This window comes from Nasonia vitripennis, chromosome 1, assembly GCF_009193385.2.
Source record: "Nasonia vitripennis strain AsymCx chromosome 1, Nvit_psr_1.1, whole genome shotgun sequence".
In the NCBI taxonomy this organism is placed as follows: Eukaryota; Metazoa; Arthropoda; class Insecta; order Hymenoptera; family Pteromalidae; genus Nasonia; species Nasonia vitripennis.
The window spans coordinates 10,114,664-10,138,463 of NC_045757.1; the positions used below are offsets into that span (position 1 = coordinate 10,114,664).

Genomic DNA, 23,800 nt, shown 5'->3' on the forward strand with positions numbered 1-23,800 from the left:
GCAAAGGTTATAGGATTTGTTGAAAGAAAATGATACTGACAGTACACTAACTAGACGCATGATGATTAGTATCAACACCTATGCTATCAATTAAATTACTGCCAACATCATGTTGACCTTGAATCCTATCTCAGAAACCTTTTATTGCAATAAGCAATGATCAAATTTGTTAATTAATTATATTTCAATATGTTTCTCACATTTTTTCTTCATGTTGGCAGTATCTTTGGCACAGTTTAGAAACAAATGGAAGTAACTGATTTCGCGTAATATCAGTTGGACCACTTACCTTTTTTAATACTCGTTCCTCATCATCTGTGTCAATTTCTGCTTTAAAAGTACAGCGTTCATGACATTTACGTTTGCATATTGTACATTTTATACATTTTTCCCCACATGTCGTTGCAGGACAATTCAAGCATATGCTTTCCATATTCTCAGATTTTAATAATAATGTGTATGCGATTTTATTTCTATATGTTGCTGGATTAAAATTCATATCGAATTGATGTCCTCATCCTAGACAAAGCAAGTAATGCATTACATATGATCCACAACTATATCCATCGTCATGTGGTTGGTACGGGCGATTTTTCACTTCTTATACTTTCCATTCGATATTTCGTAATGTTGCAAATGAGGCGTCGGATGCGCAAAATTCTGTGAAATTTATAAGTGCATTGACAGCTCTATCCTTATCAGAATCATTTCCATATGGATCTAACAGCATTATTTTTCTTTCTTCTATTTTTATGTACATTAGTCGCCAGTGACTACAGTACAAATACGGAAGTAACAAATTATTTTTTATGCGTTTCTTGGTTCTAGAGATGAATTTATCACAATTCCATTGATCCATATTTTCTGTCGTCACGTTGAGAATTCCTTTGCAAATAATTGAAAATGTTCATAAGTAACTGAATGCCGATTAGTGTATCGACTAACTATAGGCGTTAATGACTTAGATAACAAATAATATTCCACATTTCGTATTAGACCATTGCAAAATGTTTTCAATTCTGTAATGGTTTGCGTTTTTATCATTTCGTTGACATTACATTTTCTCTTAGCAGGTGTGGAACTTTCGATTTCTTCTTCTCCTACGTCTTTCGTGATAGCATGCTCTGCAATTGAATCAACGAGCACTTCACTACGTTTTTCATTACCACTGTATTCTCCAAGTAATGTATCATTTTTTGAGCTTTTAAACTCAACATCGTCTTGATTCGAGTTATTTGTCTCATGTCCTCGTGATCTCTTTAAATTCTTTCTCTTTGCAAGCGCTGCCTCTACATCTACTTTATGATCTTCGTCCATTACTAATCTCATGAGTTTGCCCAAGCCTATTTTTTTTTAATGTCCTACACCTATAATAATCTTTTTTAGGGGATTCTACTTTTCTTCTGAAACTGGATTAGGTTCCGTTTCCGGAAACTTGTGAATTTTTTGTACCTTACGTGGCACTGTTTTCGCCTTATTTTTCATTGACGATTTTCTGGTAACTGCATTCCGTTTCTTTTTGGATGGAGGTTCACCTGCGTTTTTCTCTTTTTCATTGCTCTTGGCTCTAACTGCAGTGTATCGTCGTCATCTGCATCATTTTGCACTGTAGGATACTTTGGCTTTTTTTTTGTACTGCCTTCGGTTTTATTTTTGCATCCAACATTTCACTTGCAACTGTCGATTTAGTTCTATTTTCTAACTGCCATATTCGGTCAGCAATCGATCTCTGAAAATTACCGCCAAAATCAATTTCTTTTGTCGTTCTGTTAGAACTTTCAACGTATGCATTACTTATTCGAGATATATTGGAACCAATTAGTTTCAAATCTAGCGCGCTCCACATTACAATATACGACATCCACTTTGTTCTTAAATGTTCAATAAATTTTGGCGCATAGAATTCATTGGGCATTCCAATCTCAGTCTCTTCATCGTCGCTATCAGTGGCTTCCGCTTCATCAATGTCTTTTAAAGTTTCATACGCTATACTTTCATACCTTTGGAAAAAGGGTGAACTTCTATAGATAGTATCGCTATCTTCATCGTCCAGTACTTTATCATCATCTGAAAGTTTATCCACTTCTTCTAAAACTTTTATCTCCTCTGGATGTTTACTTTTGTGGTTTAGTATGACAGCTACATAATCTTGAACATGTTTTTTGTTTGGACTGCACAGCAATTTAATAATGTTCTTGAATAGCATGTCCGTTTCGCTCAATTCTCTGGAAAGGCATAAAAGAGCCATACATTCTAATAGCAAAGACTTAAATTCTTTGTATTCTTGAAATTTCTTTTTGATTGTAGTTGATACCATGTGCATGAAATTAATCAACATCAAATCTTTACTAGGTGACTTTTTTACTACACAATATTTATACATGATTTTTAAATATTTAACAATCTGCATCCCATTCCACTCAATCGATAGACCATGAATGAATACCCACGACCAGTCAATGGAGCGACTTTTGCAATCGGCCACTTGTTTACTTTCTCTAAAACAAAATACTTGTATTCTTTGAAAATTGACTGATTGATACCACTGTGTGAGTGCATGTAATCAAATGAGCTAACTTAACAATATCAGTCTTTCCTTTGAATAATATAACATAGTAAAATATCTTTTTACATGGCACATTGTACGGCTTGCGCACATAGCTTCCAGTTGCATCTATGTGCAAAACAACTGGTTCCTCTTTAATTGCGATATCTAATTCAGCTTCTCTATACATTATCGCACTTAAAGGGTTTCCTGTACTTCGAAGAAATGGATCATCTTTTTTTTGCTCTTCTACTCAAAGTTGATTCAAATCTGCAAGATCAAGAGACTCTAACTTCAGTCGGTTTGCACAATTCGCTTCAGATTTAACCTTGCAATAAGTATTGTATTTTCTCAACTTTCCTGGATGTCCATCTGAATAATTCTACGTTTGTATTAATTTTTTGCTCTTCAACATAGATATACACTCTTTCATGTTTCAATACCTTTTGAACTTTACGTTCATCTCCTTTTAAAGTTTCATATACCATTGGTCCGTCAGACTCGTCATGCACAAATTTAAGCTCATTACTGCTAGATATTGTAAGTTTCGCTAGAGGATCCTCTTCACCTAACTGGGATAGGTAGAAGCGAAAACTTTGTTTATGGTTAACTCTTCGACATTTAGCATAAACTACGATGTCCTCTCTGTTATAGCGAATTGACCCAACGAATCTTAATGAACACGTGCAAAGAAGTTCGACAGTCATGAAATTCTTAATGAAATCTTTAATTTTTTCATTCTTAATGCATCCAAATGAATCTTTAAATGATGCAGGATCAACTTCGTATTCACCAATGTCTACAATGTATTTTTTGACTTTTTTGACTTTCTTGGTTTTCGATTTTTGCTCCTGTTCTACATCTGACTCATTTGTACTACTTTCTCCACTGAATTCACTGATTTCATCTTCAGATTTTGAAAGTATCTTCGTTTCAACTTTCTTAGCAGAATGATTCGTTTCAACTTTTTTACCAAAATCATCTTCATCGTTTGATTCATGAAATTTTAACGTATATGGCTTTTTCCTCAAATCTCTTTCGGTTTTGAAAAATGTATTTGATTGAGATTTATTTAATTTTTCCAATTTTGAGGACTTCTCAGTTTTCTTTTCTTCATTAGCTTTACTAATCGTATCATCATCCGATTTGAATTCATACTGGTTGTATGCTTCTCCATTATTGATTTGTTCCCGTTCTTCTGCGATTAACGTACTTTGTCGTCACTTAGAACACTTGCTGCAGTATTAACATTAACATCATTGATTCTGCATTGTCCGTCTCCTTCTAAGAATAACGTGGTATCCTGAACATTTTCATAACACTCCGTTTCTATTTCAATATTTTCCTCAGAACTATTACGATCATTTTCGACATCTGAAACTTTGGAATTATAGTTCGTTTCTTGCTGGTGGTCCGTATAGTCAAAGCATCTCAAAATCGAAATTCCTATCCTGCACAGTTTTATCTAACGAGCCCTGAATGATAGCACGTGATAAAATTTTTGATACTTCTATGGATGTACTGCTCATAGAAGAATGACTCTGTAAAGTACAAATCGAAGGTGACTTCAAAACTTTATGTATTTCATCACTGTTATCTGCTAATCTACTGACACTATCATTTTTGTCCTTAATACTTATTAAAGTACTCGACTCATCTTTGGTTACAGACTGATTCAGTACATCAACTTCATTGCAAACAGATTCCTCAATAGCCTCTACTATGTCAATGGATACTTCAACATGGGCGTCTGATTTAATTACTTTCTCGACTTTTTCAACCATGTTGAATGAGTTGATTACTTGAGCAGATGGCAAATTATCCTCTGTTTCCCCAACAAGTGATTCGTTGGTTTTTTTATGAACTGGGATTAAAACCAGCCAGTGTCCAGATTCTCTTTCACCAGTAAACATCAATGTTGCATTTTTAGTATAACATTCACCATGTGTTCCATTGAACTTCAATTTTCCATCTTCATATTTAAAAACTGCAACCATCATTTCATACATTCTAATAAAAACTGAAAGTTCATAATCAGTGCCATATTCACAATTCTTTCCCATTATACTTTTATATTCAGCCATATCTTTGTAAATTTTATTGTGGCACAACGTGATTAATTCCTTTTCAATTGACCAATTCTGAATAGCGAATTCTACTATTCTTGATCTTATATCAAAGTGAGCATCTTCATTCCTATATAAACAATAGGAAAAGCTTCGGAATAAGCAATTTCCATCACCAAGTACGTTACGAATCATATATTGATCATGACCATAAGCTACTATTTTCTCTCCGATAGCATCACATTTTTCAAGTGTTTGTCAATTTGTCCTAATACATCACAAGGTGTATGCATGCTTTTATTGGAGGAGTCACTGTCATTCTGTACGTTTACATCCTTACATTTCATTTCATCCTGCAATTTCGAAACTGCCAAGGCTTCCTCTGAAACAATCATGGTGGCATTCTCTACATGCTTCTTAGATTTTTCTCTACTTACGTTACGCAATGTAGATTTATGCAATCTAGCTGTCCTTTTCTTAGAAGTTACACGTTTTTCTTGTACGTACTCTTTCTTTTTTTTTTGATTCCTCTTCACTCAGTACATCAGAACCAGCAAAAATCATATCAGTATTTTTCACATTTAATCATCATGTATTTTTCTGTAGACTAAGTGTTCTCTTTAAAACATCGCTATATAGAGATTTCTTGCAGTAGTTAGAGGAATCATTTTCCTTCTTCTCTTCATTTTCCTTCTTTGCCTCTTCTTTTTTCATATCCAAGATTTTTGAGACTGCTAAACGCAATCGCTCATCCTTCTTCCAGAGATAGCTTATGTTAAAACGAAGTTTATCATTGTTTGCCACTTTCAACTTTCCTGAAATCTAAAAACAGACAAAAGAAAAAACAAAATATTGTAAAATTATAAAAAATACAATATTATGGAAGATATTATTATTTAAATATCAACGGAATCCAAAGTCCATGAAATCAGGATTCTGCTAAAACTGACCATGGGCCTCATTTGACCCAGAACTAGAAAATTTGTCACTATATATATGATAATATATACTAGCATAATTTACCTTGCTCCTAGTGTCGCTCGGTTAAAATAATATTATTCTGAATAAAGTTTATTGTTACAAAAAATTATTGTACAGCCATATATACGTTCATATTCCGCATGTAGTACAATAAGTGAATATGTCAATTATCATGGTCCATGAGTGAGAATCGTTTCAAATATCTTAGTTATGTGTAAATAATTTTTGACAGTATCCGGGTTCCAGAGACATTTGTCCCTCCGTGTAAGTTGTGTAGCTTTAAAACCATATCAGCGAGAGTTATGATGAGTAAATAAGAGAAAAAGAGAGGTATCGAGTAGGCGCAGTTTAAACACAAGGGTAGTCTTAACACTTACTACGTATATGCGTGGCTTTAGCAACTTACGTACGCGAAGCACAGGTGGTACGTTAATACTTAATCATGTTTAAAGTCATCACATATGACGTCCTATATCCAGAAAACATAAGATGAAGCGAAGTAAAATAGTGCTCGCGCGCGCGTGTGTGTGTGTGTGTTTGTGTGTATGCCGTCATAATTCTGAAAGTACGCGCGACGAATCGTAATCTATTTTGACATGCATACATATATATTCTGATTCGAAATTCTGACAAATTTGTTAATGATTCGGACCATTTTATGGCCATTTTTCGATTTAAGAAAAAATATATTTGCTTTTTTTAAAGATGAAATTCACACAATAAATGCAGCAATAGTGTTTTTAAAAGCAATAAATTGCTCACTTTATTTCGCAAGATTTTCCAGATTGACTGTTCCGTTCAATTGTGCGACGCTGTGCCTCCCAACACAGGTGCGCAACACCTAGAGCCTCGCATGCACTAGGATTTTTCTAAACGTAGGATTTGACCGCGATCATCACGTTTGGGAGAACGCTAGGGAGAGGGAAAATGATCACACACAATGGTAAAGTTTTATTGCACATGTATTTCGCCCAGCCCTTCCCTACAACACGGTGGCTGTAGTGCCTCCCGCGCACAGTTTAGCCACGCAGGGCTTACGCTGGGACGCTCAAACACGAGCCACGCTCGTGCAGCAGACGGCGGACCACAGGCCCAGGTCCAGTCCGCTGACGGCTGACTCTCTCTCTCTCTCTCTCTCTCTCTCTCTCGCGTCTGCACGTTAGCCCCCAAGCCGTAGCCTGTAGCGTCACGTGGTACGCGCTCGCGGCCTCGCTCGCACACGTACGCGCTCGACTCGGCTCTTGCCGGTCGCCGCATGGCCAGTGTGCTCTCTCTCTCTCTCTCTCTCTCTCTCTCTCTCTCTCTCGCGTGCGCTGACCAGACGCCTCGCGCAGAAGACGTCTTGGTGTGCGCTCGCACTGCACACCAACACCCTGGTCTCTCGAGTTCTCTCTCTCTAGTGTGCCTGCACCACACTCGCCTCACTCTCGGATCTCTCTCTCTCTCTCTCTCTCTCTCTCTCTCTCTCTCTCTCTCTCTCTCTCTATCTCTAATACTTTCTTACTCGCTCTCTCCCTGGTGGACGTCCGTCGGTGCTCCCGCCGGCGCCTCCCTGGACCTGGTGACGGCTAGCTTCCTCGGCTCTCCCACGCCAAGGCTGCTGGTTGCTCTGGTCCTCCGGACGATGATGGCGGACTGGCTAGCTTCCTCGGCTCTCCCACGCCAAGGCTGCTGGTTGCTCTGGTCCTCCGGACGATGATGGCGGACTGGCTAGCTTCCTTCCTCTCGTGCGGATGGTTGCTGGCTCGTCCGGGCGTCGGCACTTGCTCGTGCCAACGCGCTGCACCTATGACTCTCTCACACTCTCGTACAACCTCGGGAGACTCTCCCGATTCTCCTCGTAACAGAGGAGGCCACGTATCTCTCTCGCACGTCGTCGTACTCCGTCGACAGTCGTGAGAGAACTCTCCGATTTCCCGCTCGTTCTCGCGCTCGTCGGGCCCGCGCATCTTCCTCGCGCCTGATTGGCTGGCAGTCCGCGCGGATAGCGAGTCGCACATCGGCGCCCACTGATTGGCTCGCGACATGCGAAGGACCAATCAGCGCGCGCGCCGTCGAGGCTCACTCTCACGCCAACGATGCTCACTCTCGCGCTAACGTGGACGGTTAGCCGGCCCGTTCCTCGAACTCGAGGTCAGGCTGGCACCGACAACAACAATCCAACTCGCTTGTTTCTTCCGCGCACTCAGAGCTTGGCCGCATCGAACGAGATTCCTCGTATCGACGCGGCTGCGACGTTTGCAACGTCGCAATTGTTATGATAAAAAATGGTAATTTCTTTGAAAAATTAATATCTCTCAAACAAAATTGTCCAACGTTTTGAAAATGTTAATGACAGTAAAAAATGATTATATAAATTTTCTGTAAAAATAGAAAGCCATTTTGGTGATAAGTTTTTGAGCTAATAATCGAAAACAAACAAAAATGGGTTTCTACGTCGTACAATTACGGGAGTTTACTAAATTAAATTAAGTTGAAATTTTGAGAAAAGATAGATCTTTTGCTTATCTCAGCAACGTTTTTTTTACAGCTCATGAAATCGATTAGTTTATCAAGGGGCGCGGTAGCGCACCCGACGGTAAGTATAAGTACTACAGCACTGTACGCGCTGTCAGGCGCACCGCAACCTTATATATTCTTTGAAATGGAGTTTTCTAACCTCTACAAAATATTCAAACATTTATATCTTATTGAAATACGTTGTTTTATCAGGCGAATCAATGTTACTTTCAAAGATATTAAAAGTACTTTTATTTAAAAAAATGAACGATCCGTTATCATTCTATAGCTTACCAAAATTTTGTGTTGTGTTTTTCTTTTTAATTTTTTTCTTCTCCCAACTTCCGTTCTTATCCTCGAAACTTCTGTCGCGCCAAAAACCAATTAGAATTAGAAATAAAATGTATATATAATAAAAATATGCATTCGGTACATAGTATTTATTAAAATGAGTCGAGCTTTGGTACTCGGGGTTTTGGGCGTTGCTGAACACGAATATCGCGACGGCAACAGCCTCCGAGGTGCCTGGTGCCCAGGGTGGACAGTATCAACGTCGTTTTCAAAAGTTTTATGACAATTTGTAGCATAATTAGTCGAAACTCGTTACTCGGGGTTGCTGAACACGAATATCGCGAAGGCAATAGCCTCCGAGGTACCTGGTGCTCAGGGTGGACAATATGAACGTCGTCTCCTACAGTGTTATAAAAGTAAGTAAGAGTTGTAAAGCAATTAGTCGAAACTCGTTACTCGGGGGTTTTTGGGGTAGCTGAACACGAATATTGCGACGGCGATGGCCTACAAGGTACCTGATGCCCAGGGCGGACAGTATGAACGTCGCCTTCAAGAGTTTCATGGAAATTAGTTGCATAATTAGTCGTAACTCGTTACTCGAGGGTTTCGGGGGTCACTTATCCCTCCGTAGTTTATGAGGTATGTGTGGATACTGGTTGTAGGTATTACTGTGGAGATAGATTCTAGCGGGTACATCTATTTATTTCACAAATCTCATTTAATAGTTGCTTCTGAACTAAAACTAATAATGAATATTTTAACAACAGTTTGATGATTCTCTTTTAAGTTAGTGAGGTATAATGTTATATATCTGAGATAATGGTTTATGTTATAATTATTACCCTTAAAAATTTGTGAAATCTTTAAAATAAATCCTTTCTCAAAAGGTAAAAGGTAGGCAAGTATAAACTGGTTTTTATTCACTATTAATTTTTTATTTGATGATAATATAATTCATTCAAATTATTATTTATATAAGTGAAAAACTATGGTAAACAAATTTATGATATGAAATAATTAAATGGCTATTACGCATTTGGAATAAATTTATCACATTATTCTTTGATACGATTTATAATTTTATTGTTTTCCTAACGTCATTGTTAATTTACTGTCGGGATTCTACACTACTATGAATATACTCGATAAACCCGTCGGTTGATAGTTCCTAATGTGAATTATTTAATTTGATAAAAATTAACAATACTGTCAAATAAACTTATAACATCTTTCAAATTTAGTGAAACACAACATCATTAATAATAAAGCAGATATTGAAAAATGAAAAATTATTCTTTTTATTTCACCGTAAAATTATGAAGTGACGGGTTCATAAAGTATATTCATAATATTGTAGAATATCGTCAATAAATTAACAATGACGTTAGGAAAACAATGAAATTATAAATCGTATTAAAGAATAATTTGATAAATTCATTCCAAATGCGTAATTGCCATTTAACTATTTCATATCATAAATTTTTTCACCACAGTTTGTCACATATAAATAATTATTTGAATGAATTATATTAATTTGAAATTTTTCAAATTTATACAGCAAGTAGATAATTCTTTTATTATTGCCATACATTTTTTCAATACGTTTGACAATTTAGTTTTGAGGACATTCATTTTTTTGTAACCACCTTTATTATCATAACAATCGAACAGAACGGTCAATCTGGAAAATTTCGCGGGAAAAACTAGGCAATTTTATGCTCCTTTAGATGTTCAATTGTTGAATATATCGTAGAATTCATATCATCAAAAAAAGCAGAAATATTTTTTCAAAAATCGAAAAATGGCTATAATATGGCCAGAAAAAGATCAGTTGCGTGATTCCAGAATCATAACGTTATACGTATTCGCGCACACACACACAACCATCCGCACGGACATTTTGTAATAACGCATGATTCAAACTCTAAACACCTCCAAATACGTTTGTACGAAGTTGTAACGAAACTGAATATTTCATTATTACAAAGATTCCTGCAGGGGAAAGCAATGAAGATTAAAAATATTTTAAAAAATAATTAATATACTATATATTTAAACAATATTTTATCTATGGGGTGACTACGGTGATTTTCTGATTTTACAATGTAACACTTTTAAACGCTTACAATACCTATAGAAAAGCATTGTTAAGTCCAGAAATGCCTTAAGGGAAGGTCGACAAGAAACTGCGATAGCTTTTGATAAAAATTGGAAATATTGATAAAATCAACGGCAAACAAAAGTAAATCGGTTATAACGAAACGTCTTCACATAAAAGAAAGAATTCAAATAGTTTACTGGCGTTTAAAATTTATACGAATTATAATTATTGTAAATATCGATGGCGTTCCATACTGGGTGATATTTTTTTGACATCCAAAAAAGTAGCTTAAGGTAGTGTTCAGTTCGTTTTATTCGTTCAAGTAGTGTAGGTGTAAATTTAGGCTTTTTGAATTTCGCGCCGCTGCTCGCTCTCCGTTGCGACGTTGAGAGCGCGCGCGCATGCGTCGAGTTGCGCGCCGCCGGCCCCGCTTGCGAGCGCGCGAAGGGCCCGCGCGCGCGGATTCCTGTTCGGACTGCCTAGCGCTTCGCACGTTTGGCTTCCTTACGCTTTTCGATTTTTTTGTCTTCTGACGGTGAGCCAGTGACTTGTTCTTCTCAGAGCTATCACTGTTCACCTCGTTCAGCGCCGTGTTGGTAGTGTTTAGCGGAAAATTCGCGATCGCGTCGTTCGCGTGTGTGTATTTGTGCGAGTGTGTGAGTGTGCCTCAAGGCGATAGTCTTAAGGTTTGTTGGCGAAGGTGTCCACGTGTTGTACGTGACTCCTTCGGGGCGAGCGAACAGCGGCAACACCCCTTGTTGCTCTCGTGCCAAGCGTCTGGCTCCCCGAGACGTCGGGGCGCGCTTGATGCACGGTTGCGGACCATCCTTTCGCTCCCCAGGCCCGGCTTCCAGACCTCCAGGACCAGGACGGAAGCAGCGGCGGACTACGACGAGGCCTGCTTAACGCCCTCTTCAGCGGCGGTTTTTGCGTTCGTCTTTGCGGTAAGAGAGCTCTCTCTGCGTGCGGAAAAGGTACCTCGCGTCTTTGCGTTTGCGTGCGTTCTTTCACTTGAGTTTTTTCTCTTTTAGAGTCACTGTTCTCTTTCTTTTATTTGTATAGTTTCCCTTTCCTTATTTTCAGTAAAGCTTACACTTGCTAAGGCTTTTCCCTCTAAACCGTGAGGGTTTTTACGCCAAAGCAAGTGCTTTCTGTGTACCGCGAAATCGTGTATGTTAATTAAAAAGAACCCTTCAATCACTCAACCCTTTCCTTTTGTTGGAACTCACTCTGAGTTCTTTCACTCGTTCTAAGATTAATATTCAGGTAGTTCACTTGGCCCAGTGGTGCTCAATTCGAGATTGAATGAGAAAATTAATTTTTTTAAATTTGCAGTGTTATCAAATGTGAAAATGTTAAATTTTTAGTTTTGTACATCAAAATATTGACAGAAAGTGCTTTGAGCATGAAATATCCTCAAAACTTAGAAAAGTGATAAACACTGCGCGCATATATAGATATACCGATAGCATAGAATTACAACTTTTTCGGTCAACCATTTTAAAAGAATAAATAGCACAATTTATTCTTTTGTAAAGAATAAATCTCAAAATTTAATCTTTTGTGAATAATAAGATTTCACTTTATCATTTCAAATGAATAAATGCTAAGTTTTATTCTTCAACAAATGTTTAAATCTTTATAGAGTGTTTTATATATACCATAATACTAAAGGAATGAATCCTGGCTTTTATTCTTTTTATATTATTTATAAAGATTCAATCATTTAGTAAAGAATAAAAGTCGGCATTCGTGTATTGGATGGCAGAGCGAATTTTATTTTTTACAAACGATTAAAAGGCTAGATTTATTCTTTCAAAACGGCTGACCGAAATTTTATTTTTTGGAAAAGATTCAATTGTGCATTTCATTCTTTGCGAAATAATAAATAAAACTGTTACATTTATTTTTTTTAAATGGCAGAATAAAAATCTATTCTTTATGAAAGATTAAACTGCGAGATTTATTCTTTACAACAGATTAAATTACGAGGTTTATTCTTTAAAAAGAATAAACTTTATGTTTTATTCTTTACAAAAGAATAAACTTTATGTTTTATTCTTTACAAAAGAATAAATTGTACTTTTCATTCTTTTTGTCAAAGTAAAAAGTATAAAAGTAATGATTTTAACTTTTCCAAACAAGAAATCGAACCATTTATTTTTCCTAGCGCCTGTTTTAGTTCTTTAGACTTTAGAGTATAGTTTTTCAAAAAGCTGTATGATTTATTTTCTTCGTAATTAAACAAAATGTACACTAAATTTAGACTTAGCCTATGCTTCCCATGTTAAAATACACAAATTCAAGACCCGATATCTTAAAAAATCATACCGCTTGGGGGGTACAAAATTTTACCACGTTATAGAGGACACTTAATAGGATTTTTTTTTTTACATGGCATTTGGAACTCGAAAGTTCATCGCCTCATCTACGCAAGCCTTCCACGCTGCCCTATCTTATGTCAACCCCACCCAAGATGCACCTCTGCGATCGACACCCACCCGTCCTATTTCTACTAGATCCGCTTTTACGTTGTCCTCCCATCTACGTCTAGGTCTACCTAGAGGTCGCGTTACCATCGGCCTGCCCTTCATGATACGCGCTGCCGTACGGTCGTCTCCCATTCTCGCTACGTGCCCTGCCCATCCCAATCTGCGCGATTTTATTATTCTGTTAATATTTGGTGACGCGTACAGATTGTGTAACTCATCATTGTGTAGTCTCCTCCATTCCCCGGTTTCCTCATCTTTCTTCGGCCCGTATATTTTTCGCAAGACTTTCTTTTCAAATACCCTAAAACGGTTGTCCGCCTGCTTAGTGAGAGCCCACGTTTCGCACCCGTACAGAACCACCGGCAGTATTATTGTCCTGTATATTCTTATTTTAACGTTTTTAGACAACAGCCTCGACTTAAGTAAATTACTCACGGCGTATAAGCAAGCATTACCGGAATGGAGTCTCTTATTTATTTCAACATTAATCTCGTTTCTATCATTTATGGTCGTACCCAGATACCTGAATTCGCTAACCTTTTCAAAAGTAAAATTCCCAACTCTGAGATTTTCCTCCCCTCTGCAGATGCCTAGCTTATCCACAATCATGTACTTTGTTTTTGATTCACTCACTTCTAACCCTGTATACTCCACCGCTTTCATGAGGATTTCCGCGTTTCTTGCTACCGCTTCCCTACAATCCCCCAGTATATCCAAATCATCTGCGTAGCCTAGTATCTGTGTTGTTCCATTAAGCGTTGTGCCCAGCTGGCTAACCTGCATATTTCTAACGGCATACTCTAAAGTTAAGTTGAACAGCACCGTAGAGAGCCCACCCCCTTGTTTTAAACCATCGCGTATCATGAAGGGTTCTGATACATTACCGCCTACTCGGACTTTTCCCGTGCTTCCGTTCAGACATATTTGAATTAATCTCACGAGTTTTTTCGGTACACCGAGAAGTACTAGAATTTGATACATTTTGCTTCGCTTAATAGAGTCGTACGCTTTTTTAAAATCTATAAATAGTTGGTGTATGGTTTCGCAAAATTCCCACTTTTTCTCTAACAACTGTCTTATGGTAAACATTTGATCGCTCGTCGATCTGTTGCGCCGAAATCCTCACTGATAATCTCCTACTATATCTTCCGCGAATGGAGTGAGTCTAGCTTGTATTACGTTTGACAGAACTTTGTAGCACGTTGCTAAAAGTGAAATACCCCTATAGTTATTGCAGTCTGTCTTATCCCCCTTTTTAAAAATCGGTATAATGATAAATTCCTTCCAATTTTCGGGTATTGTTTCATTTTTCCAGATGGCACATACTAGTTTATAGATTTTGAAAGTGAGCTCGACGCCCCCATATTTGACTAAACACTTAATAGGATATGTTTACAAAATTATAGCAATCTGTATGAATATTAATATTTTGAGTGAACTACCTTAAAAGTTTGAATTTCCATTTGGTTATTTGGCAAAATTAAAGGCCCCACGACACAAAACATAAAAAACCTCTATAACAGCAAGCAAATCGTCCAGGTTGAGCAATGTTCACCATCATAATGGAAATATATTGTCAACTTTCCTATCGCGTATGCTGCCGGATAAGTTGAAAGTAATGTTAATTTTTTGTAAAATGTTTACTTTTTAAGTAGGAAGTAATTAAGTTTTAGTGAGAAAAGAAGGTCGTAACAAATGTTATTTTATATTACAACTATTTTCTTGTAAATCGAAAGTATATGCATTTTACAAAAGCATTTGTGTGGAAAGTTTATTAAAACTGCTGCCAATTCTTTGGCATGTAGCTTTCTTCAACTAATTTTATAATTCTAATGGATCAAATATTTTTCAAATATATAGTGTAATAAGCTCCTCTAAAATATTTTTAATCTCAATTATTTCACTAAAAGAACATTTTTCTTAGCAAAAGACCATGGTAATCATACAAGATCACATCAAATTCTTTAAAATAGGGAATGGGTGACACTCAGAGGGGTTGGGTAACATCTACAGTGGGCTTATTAAAACTAACTGTATAAAAGAACTGTATCGGACATCGGCGGGTGGTTCGCAGCTATTCTGCAATCGCGCCGACTAGCTGTTAAACTGGCGCTGATCCTGTCGAACGACCGTCACAATATCATATCATATAATTATCATAAACAAATTTTGATACCAATATTCTAAATACGATAGGGTCCTTATAACCTTATGCAACCATGAATGTTGTCACGAAATTCTGAACTTTAGTCAGTGAGTTATAAGGTTCAACAGAAATTGTAATTTTCAGTTATACAGGGTATACAGGGCGAGAGACAAAGAATTTGAATCTTAATATCTTTTGAACTAATCAGTTTCATAAAGTGCAATAAGAACAAAATTATAATTTAAAGCCTTTCCTAATCCTGTAATCTTGCAAAGTAGAAACCCCATTTTTCTGATTCTTTACTCAAAAACTAGTCACCAAAATGGCTTAAGATTGTTACAGCGAGTTTATATTATCAATTTTTACTGTTACTCATTTCATTTTTTTTATAACAAATTTAACGGAACAGTCATACTGAAAAATCTTGCAAGAGAAAGTATCCAATTTAATGCTCTTTTAGAAACACTATTGCAGAATTTATTGTTTAAATCATATCTTTAAAAAAATATATGTATAATTTTTAACGTATTTTATTCAGGGTTGAATCTGTGCCTTATTTATAAAAAAGCGGCAACGTAATTGTACCCGTATTGTTATTATTATTGTTAAGACCCAGCCCTGAATTCTCCTGTGAACACATTTTAACTCAATTACTTATTATTGCGCATTTCTAACAAAATTTCCTGTAATATATTTTATGCATGATTGTCGTAAAAATTGTACACCTGATCCTCCTATGATTAACTTTGATTACAAAATTATAACTAGCATCCACCGTAATGTAAATGCTACGCATTTGCATAATAGGCACGACCACGCGTATATACTGAAATTTTTTTCTTAAAAGGGATATTATTGCTTTAAGACAGAAGATTTTTATTAATTAACGTAGCGTAGAGTATTAGTACCGCGTTTTTGTGCCTAAAAAATCGTTTCAAATAATTAATTTTTTTGCTGTAAAAAAACGATTTTGGGCTGTTAACTCGAGTTATAAGTATTTTCATGATTTGATGTCAATAGAAAAAAAGGTGTATTTTTCAAAGATCTACAACTTTTCCATGTAACTTTTTTTTGTAGTATGCTTGGATTTAAAGTTACAGCCCAAAACCCGTTTTTAGCGATTTTTGAAGGTGGCCGCATTTTGTATATATGTTAGGAATCAGACCCAAAATAGGACCGTCAGCATACTATTATGAGACGAGTTCCCAAAAAAATTTCGAGCCCGATTGACTTTATCTCTCAGAGATAATCGCATCACAACAAAATTTTTATTCAAAAACACGTTAAAATCGAACAAATTGTGCCTGCATTTTAAAACGACGTAGAGGATCGGGATAAAAAAAAATAGTTTTTCAGTTTATGCGAGAGGATACTTCTCCTAAAATTTCAGCCCGATCGATCGAAAATTGCGTGAGATATCGATATCTCACACATTTTTCGCGCACGAAACTATAAGGCACTTCCGTGTCGCGGTCGTGCCTAAAAACAAAGTCTTGCATCGGTTTATTTATTGTAGATAAGTAAATAAAAAGTTTTTCGACACGCACCGATTCATACACATATATTTTATTAAGGGGAGGGAAGAACTAGTGCATAGGGCCGGCAGAGATGACAGGACTCAATTCACCACAACTATACGACCCGAGCAAGGCCAGCAACTGAATGCTCGACGCCAGCGGTGAGAGCGTCTTCATCGGCGGCACGATTGGTAAGCACAGCAGGCGCACGCTGTGGCCTCGCGCTTGCAGCTCGCCGCCTTTAAGTGCCTTTTATCCTACACGCTCTACTCGTATACAATGTGCTATACGCGCCACCGCCGCGGCCTACGCGTTCTTCGCCGGCTACAGCGTGCCATCGGGCTACTCAGCCTCGCTGCTGTACGGAGTCAGCTCTGCAAGCCTCACGCGCTGTCGGCGTCCAGAACTGAATCTATGCAGGCGCTTTTTCCGCGAATAATGAATCCGCGATGTTCTCTGTGCACATACACAATATAAAAGGGCCTGCTTAATAACGGTCGCAGCTCTGCTATCGAGCAGCGCACATGTGTAAACGAAAACTGTACGATGAATTCGCTCTCCTCTTACTCTCTTTTTCTCTCGACATCTGTATCCCCTACACTCACGCAAATAATAGTAATCTTCAATAATTGAAAAATTTACCTTCTCCAACAACTCTCTATCCAAAAGTACTTCCTCTACGTTGCGACAATTCGTTGCGATTGTCTCGGCGACGAGGTTGAACTTGGACGTGTTTGGGCGTATAGACATTTTTTACTAATTAATGTCAATATCTCACTACTCAATATCACTCGTTTGAAGTTAAAAAAAAATGTTGAAAGAATAAATATTGTAGCTTGTATAGGTATTTTCACGAAATGAAAACTAAAGAACTCTTCAAAACGTCTTGACGATTCGACGATTCGAAAAGAAGTGACAGTTTTTGTTTACCTGTTAATACACGCAGTCTTTTCCTAAGTCAAATTCGCGGAAACCCTTCGGTAGGTAAGAAAGACTATCGGAGAAGGTGGGGTGGTGGGGCGATGCGGCGCCGGCGGTGTAGCACACGTGGGTTTTGACAGTATAGACACTATTTGGCTATACTTATCAGCGAACACGTTTCCACTTTTCCGCTGTGTCAGTGCTCGGTAGCCAACGCTCCGTGCTAGTCGCAGCTTGTGTTGTGCGAGCCTTATTTTTTCAGCACTAGAAGAAAAGCGAGGTAAAATACCAGTGCGCGTGTTCAGTGTAGTGTGTTTATTAACAATAAAGTGTCTTTTGTTTTATCTGCAGCATGAAACGCAGAGGCTTCGTACCTCGTGGCCGTTTTCGAGGGAGAAACCGAGGACGCGGTGGTCGGGCGGCGTCTCGTTAAGTAGGAGATTACGCGCGATACCGACCTTATTGCTACAATATTGAGATTGTTAAGGATCCTCGTACCTCGGCGTTCCCATTATTGTAAGTAAATAATTTTTCTACTACAAAGTTTTTATATTACTAAGAAAGTCATACGTAGAGGTTAGGATTTTTAAATTTAGCGCCCTTTTAAAAGCTTTCGTTTTCTTTTGTTTTATTTTTTAATGTTAGCTACAAAAATTAATTTAAATGATTTCAGTTTTTAAAAATTTGTTAGTAAAATTCATTAATAAAATTTAAAAATTGCTATGCTGGTAAAATAGAATAACATTTTAATTATAATGCTGTTTACAGAGTGAATCCTGTGCATCAAAATGAAGCTGAAAGGAACGCCAATGCTGCTCCCCTGCAAAATCAGCAGGCTGACGATGCACAAGATCAGAATGCCCAGGAGGAACAAAACATTGGTGCTGATAATGCAGCAAATGGAAATGCTCCAGATGCAGCAAATCATGCAGCAAATGGAAACGCTCCAGATCAAGAATTGCCTCCACCGAAGCCTTTTACATGGGATTATCTAAAAGCAGTGTAAGAATGTCATAGTAATTACAAACTCTAATGCTCGTTGTTCTTTATAAAAGAATTTATAACATATGTATAAAAATTCTGTTTCAGCTATCGTTACAAGAAACTGTATTGTGATATGATGCACTTTCAGACGGATAGTACTCGATTGCTGGGCGTAAGTAATGAAATATTATTCAATGTTAAAATGTGACTTATATTTAATATTGTTTATGTTCTAGAAATTCAAGACTGTGGAAGCTCAGTTACAAAGTTTGAAAGCAGAGAAAAGAAAATCCGAAGACATCTTGATCAGTGAGATGGAAAAGTTAAAGACTGAACTTCGTGTAATGGAAAAAATTATGTATAAAAAGAAGTAGTTAATTACAATGTAAAAGTGCACAAATGCTTAACATTCCTAAGAAAGTATGCAAAGTGACCTGGCAATGCTACAGGATCAACATTAAAAATTTTACCCTTCATCGGCTTTTCAGGTCCAAGTGTCAGATCATGCAATTGTTAAAAGAAAATAATAATACTGATTGCAAATGATTCTACAGCTCTTAGCATTTGCAATAAGATACGTAACTACTTGTTTATCTCTCTTAGTTCAAAAGTTATTGGAAAAATTCCAAATCGTGTAAAACATGTTATCGTATTTCAGTTTTTGAGAATTTGAATGTCTGATATATTTTAAACAATAATCCGCCATAAAAATCCAGTGACTCACATTAATAAAAATTTGACACGTCTTATAAGTCGAAATAACATACGCAACGGACTTTCGGCCGCCATTTTGAAAGGGTTCCTTATCTCGGATCTTAACGAAATGTTTTTCTGGGTCGTATATTATCGATTAAAACAATAATCCGTCATAAAATTCCAGTGACTCATATTAAAAAAAATTTGTCACGTCTTATAAGCCGAAATGACGTACGCAACGGACTTTTGGCCGCCATTTTGAAAGGGTTCCTCACCCCGGATCTTAATGAAATTTGTTTTGAGGATGTCTGATATATATTGAAACAATAATAATCCGTCATAAAATTCCAGTGACTCATATTAAAAAAAATTTGACACGTCTTATAAGCCGAAATGACGTACGTAACGGACTTTTGGCCGCCATTTTGAAAGGGTTCCTCACCCCGGATCTTAATGAAATTTGTTTTGAGGATGTCTGATATATATTTAAACAATAATAATCCGTCATAAAAATCCAGTGACTTGTATTAATGAACATTTTATTCGACAATAAATCTGAAATGGCATGGGCTAATGGTCTTGAAGTATTCCAACCTCTATTTATTGTTGATTTGAGGGTTGTTCCATAGTTTTTTATGTTGTAATCATGTTTTCCAATGCTATTTTTCACATTCAAGACGTTTACAATTGAATTTGGAACGACTTCCGAATTACGAATTCGTTGCACATGCAACGGTGCAAACTTCAACTTCATCGTGAAATTGACATCGAGGTGAGTTTAATAACATCGAATCCAGATTCAATTACAGAAGAAAGCCACAAGAAGCCGCACGATTGCAACGTTCCTATTTGAAAAAAGACGTCGCGCGCGATAGTATCCATGAAGTTGCGATAAATATTGCACGATAGTCTTAGCTCAGCGTAAGTAGCAATCAAATTGTCTATTTCTTGTAAAGAAGCGCCAATCACTTTTCGCTTACACAGTGTTGCAACGATAATGTTTCTAGCTGTGCAGATAAGATAGATAGAAGTGAATCGTTATGAAAACCTGCGAGCGTATGTACAATTCTAATAACAACATTTCAAGCCAAACAACAAATTTTCCAGCAGTTTTTCCGCGAAACCAACGGTATTCATCACTAGACTAGAAATCACAGCGTGCGCGCATTTCGCGTGTTTTTTCTCCTGCAAATCGCTTAATTGCACATCTCGAGAAAACCACCTCAGCGATTCAGCCTCATTCCCCGGCGCTTCCTCGTTTAATACAGTATTCGTCCTTCGCTTCACATCAAGCGCATTGTCTCAGTCGCCGCCAACGACAATTTCATTGTATTCCACCCACAGCGCAGTGTATTTAATACCGAGAAAGAAAATCACCTGCAGCAGTCTCTGATTCCCCGCATCAGAAATTACCGCTATAATCGCGAATCTTTTACGTAAAGGGAAAATCGTTATCCTCGCGCGTCGCCTATATCTTTCGGAATCGGATCGATCCTCGCACAGACTTTCAGGTATACAACATAGTTCGCAGTGTGTCTACTCGAACCAGCAATTATCCGAGGGCGGCACACTTATCGCGCGCCAGGCGCATTAGGATAGCTAATTGATAGGCGCACTCTCGGCGTAATTCAGCCAACTCGCGATTTCGTTGCAGCACGTTGAAGACGAACAGCCTTTGTCTCTCTCGACATGAAATTTCACAGAATCGAGTGGATGGAGGAGAGTTTAATTGTGCGACAAGGAAACTCTGTGTTTGCTTTGCGCGTTATTAATCACTGCATGGGAAATGTATGATTGATTTGAAGGTGGATCCAGAAGGATGAAATCATTATTTGCACACTCTTACAATGTGTAATCACAGGAGTTAGACGCGTGCGTTGGTATTTACTTTGGATGCACGAGCACGTGAAGCCTGTGTGTGACATGGCGCTGCAGGTACTCGGAAAACCGCTATTATGCACATTGTTTCTCTCCTGATGCGGCGCGGCGGCAATGCATCTTTTCATCGAGATAAGCCAACGCAAATTCCGTCTACGTTATAACATTGAAATTGGCGGAGGAGGAACGAAAATCCACTTGGGATCACGAAACTTCCCTTTTCGCATCGAGATGCGCGATCTGTATTCCACGATGCGGGTATACCCCTTTGTTCTTCGCGAATTTCCTCTCTCTCTCTCTCTCTCTCTCTCTCTCTCTCTCTTTCTCCCGCGTGCGGCTCCTGTCTCCGAGATTTTCGCGGGCTCGAGCGAATATTCGGACTTTCTCTCATGAAAAAAATATCGAGAAAGAAGAGGAAGGCACTTTGTGCCGCGCCGGGCAATTTTCGCAGATCGAATCGCGCGCTCCTATCCGCGATAATTTCCCCGTAATAGCGCGTGTATACTCGGAGCATAATTGTTTACTTATCGAGCATCTTACGCGTGCTATTTTTCTTTCCCTTTATTATGAAAGCGCATTAATGCAGTTACACGCGGATTAATGTAGTTACTGTTGGGACGAATTTGAATATTTGAATATTTAATAATTAATACTATACTGTGACAATATGGCATGTTCCAATTCGACTTGTTACCAAACACACCGGCACGCCATAATCATCGTCTCGTTTTACACGAAATCGCTTCCTTCCGTAAAAAAAAATAAAAGAGTAGGAGAAAAATACCCACTGCAAAAGGAGGGGACAAGGGCACGTGCGACGAGGCGAGTAATTTGTGATCGAATCGTGGCGTCCACGGATGATTGCAAGGAGTGAAAAAGCCTGGTACCGATCCGAACCGATCGCTGGCGCCGCCGGAAGTTTGATGATTCACCGGCGGCGACGGCGGCATTCGGAACACAGTTCAAAGAGAATATTGGTTTCCGATAGCGTGTGCGGTGGGCGCAGCAGTGTCGTTTTCCGTAATTTTTGGCCGATCGATCACGCTTGCAATGCCTCTCTGCTGCAGCGGATATGGCGAAACTTTTTATTCGCGAGCACGCAGTTACGTCATACTCATTATTATCGGTGATCCGCATTATTTCCACGGGAGGAATGAGAGAAAGTTGAATCGCCAAGTCTGAGAATGAATCACTGCAGAGCGGCAGGAAAAGTTGCCGCAAGAATATTCTATCGAACAACAATGCTAGTGTAGCAGTACAGCGAATCGTTAGCCGAGCCAAATTAGCAAACCTACATGTCCGCGCGGGGTACGTTCGGCATTCATCGATTTCACGAAAATCCCACAGTCGACCAGGTCATAACGCTCTCCGACAAGTCATAGCCGGGCACAATACGTACATACACACACACACACACACGCTCACAGGAAATCGTACAGCGAGAGGTGCGACGAGGCGAGTATTATAGTATTCGCTCGCCGTCGCGGGCACAAAAGCGCGCGCCGGTAATTAGGTGACTCCGCCTCGCGCGACTGCACGCTGGTCACGATAGTCGTAAAACAGCGAGTAGGTAGGCAAAGCCAGCGAGCAAGGGAGAGAGCGAGAAAGAGAGCTTTAAAGGTTCTCTTCGTCCTCGCGATTTATAACATCTACTGCTGGCGCGTGCGCTCTATACGTACTTACGGCTATTTACGCAGGAGAAAGGTCTATTCCTTATGCAGCTTTATGCGCATTGTTCGAGAGCAACAGTAGACGGAGGGATAGTGTTGCCCGAGCCTCTCCCGCGAGCAAATTAGATATTTTCCGTTTCTCTCTCTCTCTTCTCCTAGACAGGACTCGAATGATGGAGCAGCGCAGTTTTCCCTGCTGCCGAGGCAATTTTGGCGAGCATGTACATCGTGATGTTGTGTGTGTATAAAAGAAACGCGGAATAAAAGTGCGTGCTGCACAGTTGGGTCGAGATGCGCCGGCGCACGCGCGAACGGGCCGCGTTTAATAACATAATAAAGTAAGATAAGCATCGCGCGGCCTCTATTGCGCCGGTACGCTATTACCGATGTGTACAGCACTTCTTTTTTTTCTTCTTTTTCTTTTATAATAGTCCGGGCGATCCTACGCTGACTGTAAGTTAGGCGAGCGGAGACTTTACGTTATTACAGGTGGAACCTTTGACAAAGCAGAAGTGCGTGCGTATTTACGTCTAGTCGTTGGGCTTTATCAATTTTACGAATCGCAATAAAACTGTGACACAGATACGTGTAGCGTGAATCGTGCGTGGTGTAAAAGTTTTGGCTCGAGAAGATTCAGAAATTTTACGCCTACGACTCGGAATTGTACTATACGTATAGGTGGCACCGTAAAGTTAACGTTCAATACCTGAACTCGCGCAAAGTTGTAAAACTAGCGCGAAGGATTCTGCGGTTCGGTTTGTATAACGACTGCGCTGCTGACTCAGAAACGATTTAGCATTTTTAGATGAACGCACGGCGATAAAGTTTTTACGCGTAGGGTGAATTTGAAAGTGCGTCGCTTCGCAAAGACGATAATAGAGAGAGGAAAAAGCGCTTTTGATTTATCCTCAGTCGCAACACTATTAACGAAGCCCAATAAAGGATAAAGGGCGTAGGAGTTTCTTTCGCTTCTTCCGACCTTCGTTGTTCACTGACTTCGCGTGGTTTTTGAA

The 23,800-nt window shown here is 38.6% G+C and overlaps 1 protein-coding gene and 1 long non-coding RNA gene across 6 annotated transcripts in view; one reads left to right on the plus strand and one right to left on the minus strand.

Annotated features, from left to right (window-relative positions):
- LOC100120109 overlaps positions 1–23,800 on the minus strand; it is a 405,862-nt gene that overhangs the window by 366,586 nt on the left and 15,476 nt on the right. The window lies entirely within an intron of this gene.
- On the plus strand, positions 17,765–18,555 carry LOC116417607. The gene is made up of 3 exons (XR_004227856.2): positions 17,765–17,839; positions 17,911–18,075; positions 18,328–18,555. It is a non-coding gene; the product is annotated as an uncharacterized LOC116417607 (long non-coding RNA).